The sequence below is a fragment of the Somniosus microcephalus genome, chromosome 13 (genome assembly GCF_052327205.1).
Source record: "Somniosus microcephalus isolate GS21.2 chromosome 13, FLI_Smic_1.0, whole genome shotgun sequence".
Classification (NCBI taxonomy): domain Eukaryota; kingdom Metazoa; phylum Chordata; class Chondrichthyes; order Squaliformes; family Somniosidae; genus Somniosus; species Somniosus microcephalus.
Genome location: NC_140999.1, coordinates 56480500 through 56498098, shown reverse-complemented (window position 1 = coordinate 56498098; position 17599 = coordinate 56480500).

Below are 17599 nucleotides of genomic sequence, written 5' to 3'. Positions count from 1 at the left end.
CTCCACTACGCAGCCAAGAATGGCAAGGCGCGTGGTACGAAACATACATTTGTCCTTGTTGTATGTTAGATTCAGCCGCTGGGCCGTACGGAGGAATTTCTCTAGGTTAACATCATGGTCCTGCTGGTCGTGGCCGCAGATGGTGACGTTGTCTAGATAGGGGAAAGTGGCCTGGAGCGCGTTCTGGTCAACCATCCCGTCCATCTCCCGTTGGAAGACTGAAACCCCATTGGTGACGCCAAAGGGAACTCTGAGGAAGTGGTAGAGATGACCGTCAGCTTCAAAAGCTGTGTACTGGTGGTCCTCAGCCCTGATGGGGAGCTGGTGGTATGCAGACTTCAGATCAATCGTCGAGAACACCCGGTATTGTGCTATCTGATTGACCATGTCAGATATGCGGGGGAGTGGGTATGCATCCAACTGGGTGTAGCGATTGATCGTCTGGCTGTAGTCAATAACTAGGCGCTGTTTTCCGCCAGTCTTCACCACCACCACTTGTGCTCGCCATGGGCTGGTGCTACTCAATAATCCCTTCCTTCAGGAGTCTCGCTACCTCGGATTTAATGAAGCTCCTATCCCCGGCACAGTAACGCCTGCTTTTGGTAGCGATGGGCTTACAGTCGCGGGTGAGGTTAGCGAACAAGGAGGGGGGGGGAAGACTTTAAGGGTGGAGAGGCTGCAGATGGTGCACGGCAGGCGATTTAAAAGCTGCTGGCTGCAGACTGTGAGTGGGGGGAGGGGTCCGTCGTACGCTAATGTGACACTTTTAAGGTGGCACTGAAAATCCAACCCCAGTAGAACGGCAGCGCAGAGATGGGGCAGGACCAGAAGTTTAAAATTTTTGTATTCTGTGCCCCGTACCGAAAGGGTCACTACACAGTAGCCACCGACGTCCGCTGACTGGGCTTTGGAAGCCATAGAGATCCGATGGTGCGTCGGCAGGACCGGGAGAGAGTAACTGCGCACCGTGTCGGGGTGGATAAAGCTCTCCGTGCTCCCGCTGTCAAAAAGGCAGGTAGTGGCGCGGCCGTTTACCGTAATGTCCATCATGGACCTGGACAGTTGATGAGGGAGAGATTGGTCCAGCGTCACGGAGGCCAGCGTATGGTCAAGCGAGTCGATGTCGTCAGATGAGGCGGTGGTCGAGTCCGGGTCCCCCGTGATTGAAGTTGGAGGCGTCCAAGATGGCGGACAAAATGGCGGCGCCCATGATCCCGATCCCCACGCGGCTGGGGGAGCCCAAGATGGCGGACAAGATGGCTGCCCCCACGGTTCGCATGTGACGCTGCTGGCGTTAGCGGTTTTACCTTTGCAGGCGCTGACAGTGTCCTTTCTTCCCGCAGCCGGAGCAGGTAGCGTTTTTCGCCGGGCAGCGTGCCCTGGGGTGTTTTGCCTGGCCACAAAAATAACATTTCTGTGCCTTGGACATCGCTGCAGCAGTTGGAGGTGGCGGTCCCATGACCCAAGGTTGCGGCGTCCACGGTGCGGAGCGGTTAGGGGAGAAAGCGTCCATATTCCTGTGGGCCGCGTCGAGCGAGAGCGTGAGTGACACTGCCTTTTTCAGGTCTATTTCTCCCTTCTCCAACAGTCTCTGCCGGGAGTATTCGGACCTTAGACCCGCAACGAAAGCATCTCGGATCAGTCCCTCCGTGCGTGCTGCGGCTGATACTTCTTTGCAATCGCAGCCTCGGCCGAGTATCCGTAGTGCCCGTAGGAAAGCCTCCACCGATTCCCCGGGCTGCTGTCTGCGGGATCTTGAGGTGCCTGGCATAGACCGTATTTACCGGGCGTGCGTATTGCCCTTTAAGCAGATCGATAGCCGCCGCGTAGGTCGTCGCGTCCTGGATTAGTGTATAAACTTGGTGGCTCACCTTTGAGGCCAGGATTTTCAGCTTGTTTTCGTCTAGGGTCACAGTTGAGGCTTCCAGGTAAGCCTCGAAGCAAAGCAGCCATTGTGCGAATTTGGTAGCCGAACCCGCTTCTTGGGGGTCTAGGTCCAGGCATGTTGGTCTGAGGGCTCGCAGCAGCGCCTGCTGCTCAGCGTTTGGCGCCGTCGGTTGATGCAGCTCCTGCTGTTCAGCATTTGGACCCGACATTTTGTTTTGCTAATAAAATTGATGTGCTATCAATTCCTCATAAAAGACAGAGTTAATTAATAGGCTTTTATTAGCAAAGAACAGAGCATGCCTCTCGTGGTTGCCTGGTATCCAAAAGGGCAGGGGACTGCAGAGCAGTCCCCTTTAATACCTGGGCATGTGGGTGGAGCCAGGGGCGGAGTCAGCTGAGGCATGCATAGGCACAACAGTGTGCAACAACAACAACAATAACGAACAGTGGTTTACCACACGCGGGAGACGCCATTGAGCCGCGGAGAAGGAAGAGCGTGGGAGGCGCCATTTTTAGAAGCCGCAGCGGAGAAGGAGGGCGAGCGCGGGAAGGAAGGAAAGCGCAGGAGACGCCATTTTGTGCCAGCGGAGAAGGGGAAGCACGGGAGGCGCCATTTGTGATGGTTAACGCACACCCAAGGATGCCGAAGAGTGGCAGTATCTCTACGTTCGACAATGAAGTCGAAGATTGGGCGACATATGTGGAACGTATTGAGGTGTACTGCAGGGCGAATGAAGTGCCAGATGCTAATAAAGCACTGGTTCTGTTAAATTCCATGGGTGCAAAAACTTATGGGTTACTGCGAAATCTAATGACCCCAGAGAAGCCGGTAACCAAGAATTTTGAAAGCATAGTAGAAATCCTACAGGACCACTTAAACCCCACACCGCTGCTGATAGCAGAACGATTTAAGTTCCATAAAAGGAACCAACACAAAGACGAAAGCAATGCTGAGTACCTAACGGAACTGCGCAAGCTATCGAAACACTGCCAGTTTGGAGCGGGACTAGCAGATACGTTAAGGGACAAGTTTGTATGTGGGCTACAAAGTGAAGGAACCCAGAAACAGCTTCTATCAGAAAAGGATCTTACGCTGGACAAAGCTTTCAGTATGGCAGTATCACACGAAGCAGCCGCAAGGGGCGCTGCAGAGATACAACGGAGACAGCAAGAATATGGCACCAATGAAATGTCCTATGGAACAGGGAAGTGCTATCGCTGCGGCAGAACAACACATGACCAGAAAGATTGTTGGTTCAAGGATCAAGTGTGCAGACAGTGTGGGAAAGCAGGACACATAGCAAGAGTCTGCAGGTCTGGGAAGAAAACCAACAGTAAGAAATCTTCACAGGAGAAGTACAAAAAGGTACACCAGGTGATGGACAGTGGTTCAGACGAACAGAATAAGTGACACAGACTCCGGAAGCAAGGAGCTGGGTTGTCTGAAACTACATAAGGTAACCGAAATGGAGGATCATCAGACTATCTGGGTTACACTCAAGATAGACGGAGCCCAAGTGGAAATGGAATTGGACACAGGATCAGCTCTAACAGTCATAAATCAAAGAGACTACAAGCGGCTATTTTCACACATACCCTTGAAAGCTACAGAGATTGTCTTGAAGACGTACATGGGGCAAAAAGTCTACCCCAAAGGAAAAATAAGGGTGAAAGTGACATATAAAGGCTAGGAAATACCTAAAATGGATATATATGTATTGCCAAATGGAGGACCACCACTGCTAGGACGTGAATGGATCCGGAAGATACAATTAGATTGGCATTCCATACAGGCACTGAAGGTTGAGGCCAAAAAGGATGACGACGTCGCACCTGGACGACTGTCAGAAATGCTAACTGACGCAAAAGAAGTGTTCCAGGAGGGACTAGGAACACTAAAAGGAATAACAGCAATGATTAAAATAGAGGAAAATGCAAGCCCAAAGTTTCTGAAGGCCAGACCAGTGCCTTATGCGATCAGACCAGCTGTTGAAGCAGAGCTGGAAGGGTTGGAACGTTCAGGAGTACTGTCCAAAGTGGACTGGAGCGAGTGGGCTACACCCATCGTTCCTGTAATGAAGAGGTCGTTGAGTGGTACGCCTGGGGAACCAAAGAAGGTCCGCATCTGTGGAGATTTTAAGGTGACAGTGAACCCAGTCCTTCACACGGTGCAATATCCGCTTCCACGAATTGAGGATATTTTTGCCTCGCTATCTGGAGGTAAACGCTTCACCAAAATTGATCTAGCCCAGGCGTACTTGCAAATGGAGGTAGAAGAAGCTTCGAAACATTACCTTACGATCAACACTCAAAGGTCTCTATCAATACAACCAGCTGGTGTTTGGAGTAGCCTCGGCTCCGGCTATCTGGCAAAGGGCGATGGATCAGGTCCTGCAAGGGATTCCAGGGAACCAGTGTTATTTGGACGACATCTTGGTCACGGGCGAAAATGACGGTGATCACCTCGCCAACTTGGAGAAGGTGCTCACCAGATTAAAGGAGTATGGGCTACGAGCTAATCGCCACAAGTGTGAGTTTTTCCAGAAACAGATCTCGTATTGTGGCCACGTCATCGATGAAGAGGGGTTACATAAGTCCGCTGAAAAGATTGAGGCAGTAGTCAAGGCTCCAGCACCGGAAAATGTGTCACAACTGAGGTTGTTCCTCGGGCTGGTAAACTACTACCACAAGTTCTTACCAAATTTGTCTACGGTATTACACCCGCTGTACACCCTACTGCAAACAGGGGTACCATGGAAGTGGGATGACGAACGTAGACGAGCTTTCCAGAAGTGCAAAGAATTGATCACATCAAAAGAGGTGTTGGCCCATTTCAACCCAGCACTACCAATTCGTTTGGCATGTGATGCATCACCCTACGGTATTGGAGTGGTGCTGTCGCACAAATTCCCAGACGGGTTGGAGAGGCCAGTAGTCTTTGCATCTCTGTCACTAACCTCAGCCGAGCGCAACTACGCCCAGATTGACAGGGAGGCCCTCAGCCTAGTATGGGGAGTAAAAAAATTCAACCACTACCTGCATGGACAGAAGTTCACCTTGCTGACTGACCACCAACCACTTGTCTCCATCTTTAATCCTAAGAAGGGCGTTCCAGTGATGACTGCACAGCGGTTACAAAGATGGTCCCTGTTTCTAGGGGCGAATCAATATGAAATAGAATATAAAGGCACGAAACAGCATGGGAACGCTGATGGGCTATCGCGCCTGCCACTGCCTACTGTGGAGGAAGCACCAGCAGTGGACCCTATCAAGATATTTTATTCGTCAATAATTGAACAATTGCCAGTAACAAACGCGGATATAGAGGAGACCCGCAATGATCTGACACTGTCTCGGGTATATGATTTGATGGTGAGGGGATGGCCAACACATGGCGACTCACTGTTGCCAGCATTCTCATCCAGAAGAGAACAGCTGTCAGTATGCCAGGGGACAGTGATGTGTGGATCCAGAGTGGTGATTCCACCCAAGTTAAGGGAGAGAGTGCTAAATGAGCTACATGAAGGTCATCTGGGGGGAGTAAAAATGAAAAGCCTTGCTAGGGCTTATGTGTGGTGGCTGGGAATTGATCAACAAATCGAAGACCTAACTATAAGAGCTGCTTTGGATGCCAGAAGGTCCAAAATGCACCACCACATGTCCCTCTACACCCATGGGAGTGGCCCTCCTCTCCATGGCAACGGGTGCATATTGATTTCGCTGGTCCATTCTTGGACTCAATGTTCTTAATAGCAGTGGATGCTCATTCAAAGTGGCCTGAGGTGATAAAAATGTCTTCAACCACTACAGAGAAAACGATTGCAGTCCTACGGACCATATTTGCCAGAAACGGGTTGCCAGAGCAGATTTGCTTTGATAATGGACCACAGTTTGTGTCCGACGAGTTCCAAAAATTCATGAAAAGGAATGGGGTAAGGCATTACACATCCGCCCCGTATCATCCAGCCACAAATGGATTGGCTGAGAGGTTCGTACAAACCTTTAAGAAGGCGATAAAGGCCATGTGCGACGATGAAATTCCACTACAGCATAAGATGGACAATTTTTTATTAGCCTACCGAAACGCGACACATGCAGTTACCAACCAGACCCCGGCCATGATGTTCTTTAACCGAAGGTTGAGATCTCGTCTGGACTTGCTCAGACCAAATGTGCGAAGAAATGTTGAGGACAAACAATTCCAGCACATCAATGAGAAGCCAACAAGGAGCTTCAATGTAGGGCAACCAGTCTTGGCCCATGACTATCGAACAGAGAAATGGCAACCCGGAACGATATGTACAAGGCAGGGGCCATTAATGTACACAGTGGATGTCGGGGAGAACATTGTGAGACGCCACGTCGATCAGATCTTAGCGTCACAGGAACGCGTCAACTCCATGTCTCGAGTACCTGGGGATGAACCCGACATACCGGTAGCATCTACTTCAGACCCAGTAGCAGTGGAACCCGATGAGCTACCCGATGAAAAGGGGTCAGAATCGCCTCTGCACCAAGAACAAGAACCTCTGGACAGGCGCTATCCCGAAAGGGTCAGGAAGCCACCCTAAAGACTGAATCTATAAATGGACTTTTGTGGTTTAATGTATATGTTGAAATGTTAATTGTTATTTGAATATTAGGGGTATTACTAATCTAAAAGGGGAGAAATTGTAGTGTATGTGCCTTTAAGGCAGAACTACTTTTACAGCTCCTGTATACTGTAGTACCGGCAGTGACCACACCGGTATATAAGCTTTGCGCATACCTCTGTACCCCCAGTCTAGAGACTACCCTCCTCCAGTAAAGACCTGTTATTTGTTAATGTACAGCATCCGTGTGATTATTTAATAATAGCATATCCACTGAACCACGGATCTAACAGATTTTTGAAAAACAGGGATTCAAGGGTTATGGGGAGCGGGTAGGAAAATGAATTTGAGGCCGAGGCCAAGATCAGATCAGCCATGATCTTATTGAATGGCGGAGCAGGCTCGAGGGGCCGAATGGCCTACTCCTGCTCCTATTTCTTATGTTCTTTTGCTGCACTAGTGTGGCATTGTTCACACACCAGCTGTGCCAATTTAGTAGTAACTAGGGCCAAATTAGGCAACGCTTTTAGTGCCCAATCGGAACTCCATTGAGCTTTCCAAACTCATTTCACATAGCAGCCAGCACTAGCAATCTAGGACTGTGAGCCCTGAAGGGTGTGAAGTCTGTAGGGGCAGAAGAGGGGCTGCAGCTCCTGGTTTTATAGGGGTTCAAGACTTGTTTACAGGAAGTCTGATTGAACAGCGCATGCCTCTCGTGGTTGCCTGGTATCCAAAAGGGCAGGGGACTGCAGAGCAGTCACCTTTATACCCAGGCATGTGGGTGGAGCCAGGGGCGGAGTCAGCTGAGGCATGCATAGGCACAACAGTGAACAACAACAACAATAACAAACAGTGGTTTACCACATTCACCCCTTGTTTAAAATTGAGTCCGGCGGGGTGAAGTGTACTAAAAGTTCGCGTAAACTAAAAGTTCGTGTAATTAAGTCTATCAGGTGGCCTTGTATGCCGTCCCGATCGTCGTAGCAGCGGCGGTGATGGTGCAGCATACAACGTCGAACCTGGCGTCTCGTTGAGAGGTTGTGTAGTCAATGGCGGGTCCTGGGGCTGCGGCATGCCGTCTACAGGGGTCGGGGTGTGGGTAGCGGTGGGTGACGATGGTGGTGTTTCAGGGGCACCCGAAGGTGCGAGGTCTTGTGTGGAGACTCTGTCCTCCCGCCCGTCCGGGTACGCTACGTAAGCATACTGGGGGTAGGCGTGGGTAGTGGTGGGTGGCGAAGGAAGTGTTTCGGGAGCACCCGAAGGTGCGAGGTCTCGTATGGAGACTGTGTCCTCCCGCCCGTCCGGGTACACCACGTAAGCATACTGAGGGTTGGCATGGAGGAGGCTCACCCTCTCGACCAGGGGGTCTGTCTTATGGGACCTCGCGTGCTTCCGCAGTAGGACGGGTCTTGGAGAAGTCAGCCATGTCGGTAACGAGATCCCCGATGTGGACTTCCTGGGGAAGGAGAACATTCTCTCCATGAGGGGTGGCATTGGTGGCTGTACAAAGCAGTGACCGAATGGAATGGAGCGCCGCAGGGAGGACCTCCTGCCAGCGAGGTCGGAAGGCCCTTAGATTTCAAGTTTAAAAGGACTGCCTTCCAGACCGTCGCATTCTCTCTTTCCACCTGGCCATTCCCCCGGGGGTTGTAGCTGGTGGTCCTGCTTGTAGCAATACCTCTCGCGAGCAGGTACTGACGAAGTTCATCGCTCATAAAGGATGAGCCCCTGTCGCTATGAATATAGCTAGCGAAACCGAACAAGGCGAAGAGGTCATTCAGACATTTAATGACCGTGGTACTGGTCATGTCTGAGCAAGGGATGGGAAACGGGAGTACTCGTCAATTATATTGAGGAAGTACACATTGCGGTCAGAGGAGGGGAGGGGCCCTTTAAAATCGCCGCTCAGCCGCTCGAAGGGGCGCGTGGCTTTGATCAGGCTCGCTCTGTCTGGCCTATAAAAATGCGGTTTGCACTCGGCACAGATTTGGCAGTTCCTGGTCAAGGTCCTGACCACCTCGATGGAGTAGGGCAGGTTACGGGATTTAATGAAATGGAAGAACCTGGTGACCCCCGGGTGGCAGAGGTCATTGTGGAGGGTCTTCAGTCTATCAACCTGCGCGTTGGCGCATGTACCACGTGATAGGGCATCTGGGGGCTCATTGAGTTTCCCGGGCCGGTACAAGATATCGTAATTGTCGGTGGAGAGTTCAATTCTCCACCTCAAGATCTTGTCATTCTTGATTTTGCCCCTCTGCTTATTATTAAACATAAAAGCTACTGAACGCTGGTCAGTGAGCAGGGTAAATCGTTTTCCGGCCAGGTAATGCCTCCAATGTCGCACAGCTTCCACAATGGCCTGAGCCTCCTTTTCGACAGAGGAGTGTCGAATCTCAGGGCCCTGGAGAGTCCTTGAGGAAAAAGGCCACGGGTCTCCCCGCCTGGTTAAGGGTTGCAGCTAGGGCAAAGTCGGATGCGTCGCTCTCCACTTGGAAAGGGATGGACTCATCCACTGCGTGCATTGTGGCCTTCGCAATATCTCTTTTTATGAGAGTGAAGGCTGCACATGCATCTGCTGTCAGGGGGAAGGAGGCGGACTTGATGAGGGGTCTGGCTTTGTCCGCATAGTTGGGCACCCACTGAGCATAGTAAGAGAAAAACCCTAGGCATCTCTTCAGTGCTTTTTGGCAGTGGGGGAGGGGGAGCTCCATAAGGGGGCGCATTCTGTCGGGGCCGGGGCCGATGACTCCGTTCTCCACTACGCAGCCAAGAATGGCAAGGCGCGTGGTACGAAACATACATTTGTCCTTGTTGTATGTTAGATTCAGCCGCTGGGCCGTACGGAGGAATTTCTCTAGGTTAACATCATGGTCCTGCTGGTCGTGGCCGCAGATGGTGACGTTGTCTAGATAGGGGAAAGTGGCCTGGAGCGCGTTCTGGTCAACCATCCCGTCCATCTCCCGTTGGAAGACTGAAACCCCATTGGTGACGCCGAAGGGAACTCTGAGGAAGTGGTAGAGATGACCGTCAGCTTCAAAAGCTGTGTACTGGTGGTCCTCAGCCCTGATGGGGAGCTGGTGGTATGCAGACTTCAGATCAATCGTCGAGAACACCCGGTATTGTGCTATCTGATTGACCATGTCAGATATGCGGGGGAGTGGGTATGCATCCAACTGGGTGTAGCGATTGATCGTCTGGCTGTAGTCAATAACTAGGCGCTGTTTTCCGCCAGTCTTCACCACCACCACTTGTGCTCGCCATGGGCTGGTGCTACTCAATAATCCCTTCCTTCAGGAGTCTCGCTACCTCGGATTTAATGAAGCTCCTATCCCCGGCACAGTAACGCCTGCTTTTGGTAGCGATGGGCTTACAGTCGCGGGTGAGGTTAGCGAACAAGGAGGGGGGGGGAAGACTTTAAGGGTGGAGAGGCTGCAGATGGTGCACGGCAGGCGATTTAAAAGCTGCTGGCTGCAGACTGTGAGTGGGGGGAGGGGTCCGTCGTACGCTAATGTGACACTTTTAAGGTGGCACTGAAAATCCAACCCCAGTAGAACGGCAGCGCAGAGATGGGGCAGGACCAGAAGTTTAAAATTTTTGTATTCTGTGCCCCGTACCGAAAGGGTCACTACACAGTAGCCACCGACGTCCGCTGACTGGGCTTTGGAAGCCATAGAGATCCGATGGTGCGTCGGCAGGACCGGGAGAGAGTAACTGCGCACCGTGTCGGGGTGGATAAAGCTCTCCGTGCTCCCGCTGTCAAAAAGGCAGGTAGTGGCGCGGCCGTTTACCGTAATGTCCATCATGGACCTGGACAGTTGATGAGGGAGAGATTGGTCCAGCGTCACGGAGGCCAGCGTATGGTCAAGCGAGTCGATGTCGTCAGATGAGGCGGTGGTCGAGTCCGGGTCCCCCGTGATTGAAGTTGGAGGCGTCCAAGATGGCGGACAAAATGGCGGCGCCCATGATCCCGATCCCCACGCGGCTGGGGGAGCCCAAGATGGCGGACAAGATGGCTGCCCCCACGGTTCGCATGTGACGCTGCTGGCGTTAGCGGTTTTACCTTTGCAGGCGCTGACAGTGTCCTTTCTTCCCGCAGCCGGAGCAGGTAGCGTTTTTCGCCGGGCAGCGTGCCCTGGGGTGTTTTGCCTGGCCACAAAAATAACATTTCTGTGCCTTGGACATCGCTGCAGCAGTTGGAGGTGGCGGTCCCATGACCCAAGGTTGCGGCGTCCACGGTGCGGAGCGGTTAGGGGAGAAAGCGTCCATATTCCTGTGGGCCGCGTCGAGCGAGAGCGTGAGTGACACTGCCTTTTTCAGGTCTATTTCTCCCTTCTCCAACAGTCTCTGCCGGGAGTATTCGGACCTTAGACCCGCAACGAAAGCATCTCGGATCAGTCCCTCCGTGCGTGCTGCGGCTGATACTTCTTTGCAATCGCAGCCTCGGCCGAGTATCCGTAGTGCCCGTAGGAAAGCCTCCACCGATTCCCCGGGCTGCTGTCTGCGGGATCTTGAGGTGCCTGGCATAGACCGTATTTACCGGGCGTGCGTATTGCCCTTTAAGCAGATCGATAGCCGCCGCGTAGGTCGTCGCGTCCTGGATTAGTGTATAAACTTGGTGGCTCACCTTTGAGGCCAGGATTTTCAGCTTGTTTTCGTCTAGGGTCACAGTTGAGGCTTCCAGGTAAGCCTCGAAGCAAAGCAGCCATTGTGCGAATTTGGTAGCCGAACCCGCTTCTTGGGGGTCTAGGTCCAGGCATGTTGGTCTGAGGGCTCGCAGCAGCGCCTGCTGCTCAGCGTTTGGCGCCGTCGGTTGATGCAGCTCCTGCTGTTCAGCATTTGGACCCGACATTTTGTTTTGCTAATAAAATTGATGTGCTATCAATTCCTCATAAAAGACAGAGTTAATTAATAGGCTTTTATTAGCAAAGAACAGAGCATGCCTCTCGTGGTTGCCTGGTATCCAAAAGGGCAGGGGACTGCAGAGCAGTCCCCTTTAATACCTGGGCATGTGGGTGGAGCCAGGGGCGGAGTCAGCTGAGGCATGCATAGGCACAACAGTGTGCAACAACAACAACAATAACGAACAGTGGTTTACCACACGCGGGAGACGCCATTGAGCCGCGGAGAAGGAAGAGCGTGGGAGGCGCCATTTTTAGAAGCCGCAGCGGAGAAGGAGGGCGAGCGCGGGAAGGAAGGAAAGCGCAGGAGACGCCATTTTGTGCCAGCGGAGAAGGGGAAGCACGGGAGGCGCCATTTGTGATGGTTAACGCACACCCAAGGATGCCGAAGAGTGGCAGTATCTCTACGTTCGACAATGAAGTCGAAGATTGGGCGACATATGTGGAACGTATTGAGGTGTACTGCAGGGCGAATGAAGTGCCAGATGCTAATAAAGCACTGGTTCTGTTAAATTCCATGGGTGCAAAAACTTATGGGTTACTGCGAAATCTAATGACCCCAGAGAAGCCGGTAACCAAGAATTTTGAAAGCATAGTAGAAATCCTACAGGACCACTTAAACCCCACACCGCTGCTGATAGCAGAACGATTTAAGTTCCATAAAAGGAACCAACACAAAGACGAAAGCAATGCTGAGTACCTAACGGAACTGCGCAAGCTATCGAAACACTGCCAGTTTGGAGCGGGACTAGCAGATACGTTAAGGGACAAGTTTGTATGTGGGCTACAAAGTGAAGGAACCCAGAAACAGCTTCTATCAGAAAAGGATCTTACGCTGGACAAAGCTTTCAGTATGGCAGTATCACACGAAGCAGCCGCAAGGGGCGCTGCAGAGATACAACGGAGACAGCAAGAATATGGCACCAATGAAATGTCCTATGGAACAGGGAAGTGCTATCGCTGCGGCAGAACAACACATGACCAGAAAGATTGTTGGTTCAAGGATCAAGTGTGCAGACAGTGTGGGAAAGCAGGACACATAGCAAGAGTCTGCAGGTCTGGGAAGAAAACCAACAGTAAGAAATCTTCACAGGAGAAGTACAAAAAGGTACACCAGGTGATGGACAGTGGTTCAGACGAACAGAATAAGTGACACAGACTCCGGAAGCAAGGAGCTGGGTTGTCTGAAACTACATAAGGTAACCGAAATGGAGGATCATCAGACTATCTGGGTTACACTCAAGATAGACGGAGCCCAAGTGGAAATGGAATTGGACACAGGATCAGCTCTAACAGTCATAAATCAAAGAGACTACAAGCGGCTATTTTCACACATACCCTTGAAAGCTACAGAGATTGTCTTGAAGACGTACATGGGGCAAAAAGTCTACCCCAAAGGAAAAATAAGGGTGAAAGTGACATATAAAGGCTAGGAAATACCTAAAATGGATATATATGTATTGCCAAATGGAGGACCACCACTGCTAGGACGTGAATGGATCCGGAAGATACAATTAGATTGGCATTCCATACAGGCACTGAAGGTTGAGGCCAAAAAGGATGACGACGTCGCACCTGGACGACTGTCAGAAATGCTAACTGACGCAAAAGAAGTGTTCCAGGAGGGACTAGGAACACTAAAAGGAATAACAGCAATGATTAAAATAGAGGAAAATGCAAGCCCAAAGTTTCTGAAGGCCAGACCAGTGCCTTATGCGATCAGACCAGCTGTTGAAGCAGAGCTGGAAGGGTTGGAACGTTCAGGAGTACTGTCCAAAGTGGACTGGAGCGAGTGGGCTACACCCATCGTTCCTGTAATGAAGAGGTCGTTGAGTGGTACGCCTGGGGAACCAAAGAAGGTCCGCATCTGTGGAGATTTTAAGGTGACAGTGAACCCAGTCCTTCACACGGTGCAATATCCGCTTCCACGAATTGAGGATATTTTTGCCTCGCTATCTGGAGGTAAACGCTTCACCAAAATTGATCTAGCCCAGGCGTACTTGCAAATGGAGGTAGAAGAAGCTTCGAAACATTACCTTACGATCAACACTCAAAGGTCTCTATCAATACAACCAGCTGGTGTTTGGAGTAGCCTCGGCTCCGGCTATCTGGCAAAGGGCGATGGATCAGGTCCTGCAAGGGATTCCAGGGAACCAGTGTTATTTGGACGACATCTTGGTCACGGGCGAAAATGACGGTGATCACCTCGCCAACTTGGAGAAGGTGCTCACCAGATTAAAGGAGTATGGGCTACGAGCTAATCGCCACAAGTGTGAGTTTTTCCAGAAACAGATCTCGTATTGTGGCCACGTCATCGATGAAGAGGGGTTACATAAGTCCGCTGAAAAGATTGAGGCAGTAGTCAAGGCTCCAGCACCGGAAAATGTGTCACAACTGAGGTTGTTCCTCGGGCTGGTAAACTACTACCACAAGTTCTTACCAAATTTGTCTACGGTATTACACCCGCTGTACACCCTACTGCAAACAGGGGTACCATGGAAGTGGGATGACGAACGTAGACGAGCTTTCCAGAAGTGCAAAGAATTGATCACATCAAAAGAGGTGTTGGCCCATTTCAACCCAGCACTACCAATTCGTTTGGCATGTGATGCATCACCCTACGGTATTGGAGTGGTGCTGTCGCACAAATTCCCAGACGGGTTGGAGAGGCCAGTAGTCTTTGCATCTCTGTCACTAACCTCAGCCGAGCGCAACTACGCCCAGATTGACAGGGAGGCCCTCAGCCTAGTATGGGGAGTAAAAAAATTCAACCACTACCTGCATGGACAGAAGTTCACCTTGCTGACTGACCACCAACCACTTGTCTCCATCTTTAATCCTAAGAAGGGCGTTCCAGTGATGACTGCACAGCGGTTACAAAGATGGTCCCTGTTTCTAGGGGCGAATCAATATGAAATAGAATATAAAGGCACGAAACAGCATGGGAACGCTGATGGGCTATCGCGCCTGCCACTGCCTACTGTGGAGGAAGCACCAGCAGTGGACCCTATCAAGATATTTTATTCGTCAATAATTGAACAATTGCCAGTAACAAACGCGGATATAGAGGAGACCCGCAATGATCTGACACTGTCTCGGGTATATGATTTGATGGTGAGGGGATGGCCAACACATGGCGACTCACTGTTGCCAGCATTCTCATCCAGAAGAGAACAGCTGTCAGTATGCCAGGGGACAGTGATGTGTGGATCCAGAGTGGTGATTCCACCCAAGTTAAGGGAGAGAGTGCTAAATGAGCTACATGAAGGTCATCTGGGGGGAGTAAAAATGAAAAGCCTTGCTAGGGCTTATGTGTGGTGGCTGGGAATTGATCAACAAATCGAAGACCTAACTATAAGAGCTGCTTTGGATGCCAGAAGGTCCAAAATGCACCACCACATGTCCCTCTACACCCATGGGAGTGGCCCTCCTCTCCATGGCAACGGGTGCATATTGATTTCGCTGGTCCATTCTTGGACTCAATGTTCTTAATAGCAGTGGATGCTCATTCAAAGTGGCCTGAGGTGATAAAAATGTCTTCAACCACTACAGAGAAAACGATTGCAGTCCTACGGACCATATTTGCCAGAAACGGGTTGCCAGAGCAGATTTGCTTTGATAATGGACCACAGTTTGTGTCCGACGAGTTCCAAAAATTCATGAAAAGGAATGGGGTAAGGCATTACACATCCGCCCCGTATCATCCAGCCACAAATGGATTGGCTGAGAGGTTCGTACAAACCTTTAAGAAGGCGATAAAGGCCATGTGCGACGATGAAATTCCACTACAGCATAAGATGGACAATTTTTTATTAGCCTACCGAAACGCGACACATGCAGTTACCAACCAGACCCCGGCCATGATGTTCTTTAACCGAAGGTTGAGATCTCGTCTGGACTTGCTCAGACCAAATGTGCGAAGAAATGTTGAGGACAAACAATTCCAGCACATCAATGAGAAGCCAACAAGGAGCTTCAATGTAGGGCAACCAGTCTTGGCCCATGACTATCGAACAGAGAAATGGCAACCCGGAACGATATGTACAAGGCAGGGGCCATTAATGTACACAGTGGATGTCGGGGAGAACATTGTGAGACGCCACGTCGATCAGATCTTAGCGTCACAGGAACGCGTCAACTCCATGTCTCGAGTACCTGGGGATGAACCCGACATACCGGTAGCATCTACTTCAGACCCAGTAGCAGTGGAACCCGATGAGCTACCCGATGAAAAGGGGTCAGAATCGCCTCTGCACCAAGAACAAGAACCTCTGGACAGGCGCTATCCCGAAAGGGTCAGGAAGCCACCCTAAAGACTGAATCTATAAATGGACTTTTGTGGTTTAATGTATATGTTGAAATGTTAATTGTTATTTGAATATTAGGGGTATTACTAATCTAAAAGGGGAGAAATTGTAGTGTATGTGCCTTTAAGGCAGAACTACTTTTACAGCTCCTGTATACTGTAGTACCGGCAGTGACCACACCGGTATATAAGCTTTGCGCATACCTCTGTACCCCCAGTCTAGAGACTACCCTCCTCCAGTAAAGACCTGTTATTTGTTAATGTACAGCATCCGTGTGATTATTTAATAATAGCATATCCACTGAACCACGGATCTAACAGATTTTTGAAAAACAGGGATTCAAGGGTTATGGGGAGCGGGTAGGAAAATGAATTTGAGGCCGAGGCCAAGATCAGATCAGCCATGATCTTATTGAATGGCGGAGCAGGCTCGAGGGGCCGAATGGCCTACTCCTGCTCCTATTTCTTATGTTCTTTTGCTGCACTAGTGTGGCATTGTTCACACACCAGCTGTGCCAATTTAGTAGTAACTAGGGCCAAATTAGGCAACGCTTTTAGTGCCCAATCGGAACTCCATTGAGCTTTCCAAACTCATTTCACATAGCAGCCAGCACTAGCAATCTAGGACTGTGAGCCCTGAAGGGTGTGAAGTCTGTAGGGGCAGAAGAGGGGCTGCAGCTCCTGGTTTTATAGGGGTTCAAGACTTGTTTACAGGAAGTCTGATTGGACCGTTGCAAGAGGGAACAGCTCATTAAAATAACCTAAAGTTGCATCACACTGAATTATGACACGTACCTATTTTGTCACGTGTGGCCTCGTGATGTTCTTTAACTTCAGAATGCACTAGAATAAATACTTCTAGTTTGTGCATTAGGATATAAACTGGCAAGTAGATTTATTTAATAATAAATGGCTAAGTGAATGGTTGCGATGCTGATATAGCTTTTACAATAGTTATAAACTTTGTAATTTCTCCTCAAGTAGAAAATAACAGCCGTGTCTGTTCTGCTAGATTGCAATGTAAATATTAACTTAGTGCAGCATTTTTCTTTGGCTGGCTGTCCAGGATGTCTCTCTGGCCTACCTATATCTCTGTCCTCAAACAGACTACTCAATTTTACAATACAGGCTTGAGATAAACTTTTCAAAAATGACAAAACAAAAATTTAAATCTGTGCCTCTTAAAATAAGCTGCCAATCAAACATGCACACATGTAAAACTTGTAAGATGCTTGTATTTGAATTGAATAGCTTGGTTCCTCCCTCGGATATCTAACATGAACAATAATATCTAGTTATGCAGCAAAATAATTTGGACCATTTTCTGCGAGTGAACCTGTATTGAGATGATAGAAGAAGCTGATGCATTGTAGGCAAATGTTGCTTCATTTTCTCACAATCCTGTCTGTCATCGCTTAAAATAAGCAGGTTAATGACTTTGTAAAAATAGTGCAGACAGACATTTGGCACAAAAGTGCTAAAAATAGTGTACACCGAGTACAACCCCTAGATTTTCCGCTTGGGTGAAATCCCAGACAGAATAATGCTAGGGTGCCATTCGTGTCTGCCCAAACTCCAGTGGGTCAACTACACACCATTTCCATGGTGAGTCTTGTCTTGATAATCCTGGCAAGGTCCCAGCAGTATTACTGGCTCTGATTGGGGAGCTCACCATCTATGAGGTGGGAACTTGTGTGTTGTTGTAGGATGTAAAGGACTGCAGCACCTTGGAGGATAGCACAACAAAAAACCTTCTGGCAGCATAACTCCAAATATTGCCAAACTGCGTTGCCTTCCACCATTTGCTATGGGGCTGCCTTCCCCTCTCCCACCCCTTTCAGACTGGGCACAAAATCGATTCCAAATATTGCATGGTAACAAGAGGAAAATCTAAGTGTTTGTGTCTGGTTTATGTT